Consider the following 3,086-nt stretch of genomic DNA (forward strand, 5'->3'; position numbering starts at 1 on the left):
AAAAGTACAACAAGTGAAATCCCTAAAGATTTTTTACCCAGTAGCCTCGGATGAAAGAAAAATTTTAATAGAAGGAACAATTGAAGATTGTAAATTTACTTTTGTTAGATACTGGATCCACAATTAGTATATTAAACACAAATAGAGTGCAGGAAAATTTTTACAAAATAATTGAAAAATATTCAAAACAATTCATACAATTAATGCAAAGTTTGAAACTAATAATTACTTAGTTATGACAGAAGCACCAAGAGAATTTCAATATTCTCCACAAGTTCGTTCAAGATGGGTGGCTTTACCCCTGGATAAATCATATGATTTTCTATTGGGTATGGACTTCATCCAAAGAAACGTTCAATTTATTGATTTCAAGAAGAAAACAATTAAACTGATAAATGATGCTGAAATTCCATTCCATTCCAAGCATCCTGAAGAGGCTTGTGTTTTGGAAGTAAGTGAAATTGAAAGCTTTAATTTAACAGATTTAAATTTAGAAGAAAATGAAATTATTACCAATCTAAACAAAAGATTTAACAAGTTATACTATAAAGAAGGCGACCAATTGACAAACACAAATACAGTGGTACACAATATAAGAACAATAACGGACCAACCGATCAATTCGAAAATTTACAGGTGTTCTCCAAAATATGAAGAAGAAATTCGAAAACAAATTTTAGAAATGGAAAGAAACGGCATAATAAGAAAAAGCAGAAGTAAATACAGCTCACCTATATGCATGGTGCCAAAGAAAATAGATAATTCAGGAGTACAAAAATATAGATTATGTGTAGACTATCGTCGATTAAATCATGTAACAATACCAGACAAATATCCGTTACCTCTCATGGACTCAATATTAGACAAACTTGGTAGGGCTCAATATTTCAGTACATTGGACTTAGCAAAAGGTTATCATCAAATCTTGATGGCTGAAGAAGACATAGAGAAGACAGCATTTGTTTCACCATTAGGACTTTATGAATACGTTAGAATGCCATTCGGACTAAAAACGCACCAGCAACTTTTCAAAGATTAATGAATGATGTTTTAAGAGATTACATAAACAAAATATGTGTAGTCTGCTTAGACGACATTTTAATATTCTCAACAACGCTCGAAGAACACAAACATGCTTTAGAAAAAATTTTTAAAAACTCCAAGAACACAGATTAAAAATACAAGTAAATAAATGCTCATTTATGAAACAAGATACAGAATTTTTAGGACATGTACTCAGTAAAGACGGAATTCGACCAAATCCAAAAAAGATACAAGATATTTTAGCTATTCCAATCCCAAAAACAGAAAAACAACTAAAAGGTTTTTAGGCATGACTGGTTTTATAGAAAGTTCATAAAAGATTACTCAAAAATTGCATACCCTATGATCAAATATTTACAAAAAGGAAATAATATTAATAAAATGACCCAGAATTTATAGATTCTTTTGAAAATTTAAAAGAACTTATAAGCTCACATCCAATTTTGAAATTCCCAGAATTCGATAAACCTTTTACATTAACGACAGATGCGAGTGATTTTGCAATAGGAGCAGTGTTATCACAGCAAACTCAGCCAATAGCATTCGTATCTAGGACCCTAAACAAACACGAAAAGCAATACAGCGCGACAGATAAAGAATTTCTGGCAATTGTGTATGCCGTAGACTACTTTAGGCATTACCTATATGGCACACAATTTACAATTATAACTGATCACCAACCAATTATGTATCTAAATAAAAAATACAAAGGGAAAGACATCAAGGACAAACATCAAAGGTGGATATTGAAACTACAAGAATTTGATTGTGATATCAAATATTTAAAAGGAAAAATAACAAAGTGGCGGATTTCCTCAGTAGGCAGGAAACAGCCCCACTTATAGACAAAGAAAATATTAATGAATCAAATTTAGCATTGACAGACACAATTCACTCAGCAAACGAGAACGAACCAATAGATTTTTATATAACAGATGATATAGTTAATAAATTCAAAACTCAAATCATTATCACATATTTAGCAACAGACAGTATAATTAAAAATAAAGGCAGAACAATTATTGAAATTAATCCAGCAGACGACAATTTAGAAATAGAACAGAAACTCTTAAACAATATTAATAGGGAACTATTGGCATATATTCAGAAGTACCAGATTCCATTTACTATAAAGTACAATGTATTATAATAGACAGTTTTAAAGACACGAAAAATATAAAATTCTTAAAATGTACAAAACGAGCAGTAGACATAAATGACGAACAGGAACTCCACAAACAAATAGCTTTATATCACACAAAAGAATCCCTACATAGTGGCATGAACGAGACATTTTATAGTTTGAAAGACAAAATTTATTATCCAAAACTTAGAGAGCACATTAACTTAGTTATATCCAACTGCACAAAATGTAGAGAAATTAAGTATGACAGGAAACCGATCAAAGCAAAATTCAATATCACAGTAACTCCTCAAGAGAAAAATGAAATAATTCATATAGACATTTTCCATATCAAACACCGATCATTTGTTACAATCATAGATAAACTTACAAAATTTGTAGCTGCATACAATATAAAAGATAGGAATTGGAGGGCAAAATTGCAAATTATAATAGAGCAATTCACAAAATTTGGCAAGCCCAACAAAATTATTATGGATAATGAATTTAGATCAGAACAGATTCAAAGTTTCTTAAATAAAGAAAAAGTCGAGTTACATTTAACAAAACCAAACTCGCACACAGGTAACGCAGACATTGAAAGACTTCACTCCACGTTAATAGAAATTGTCAATAGCATAGATGAAGACATCTCGATAGAATCAAAAATTCAAATTGCTGTTAACACTTACAATAATAGGTATCACACAACTATAAAATGCTCCCCAAACGAAGCTAAAAATACAAAAGAACTCACAAGACCTTAAAGAAATAATAAGCGCTAACAAAGAAAAATCATAACAAAACTAAATGAAGAAAGAGAACAGTATGAAGAAAAAAGAGAGGAAGGACCAATTAAAAATTACAAAAGATTAAGACATAAAGATGAGCCGTATTTTAGATACGCCAAACTAGAAGA

This window comes from Drosophila nasuta, unplaced genomic scaffold, assembly GCF_023558535.2.
Source record: "Drosophila nasuta strain 15112-1781.00 unplaced genomic scaffold, ASM2355853v1 ctg91_pilon, whole genome shotgun sequence".
In the NCBI taxonomy this organism is placed as follows: Eukaryota; Metazoa; Arthropoda; class Insecta; order Diptera; family Drosophilidae; genus Drosophila; species Drosophila nasuta.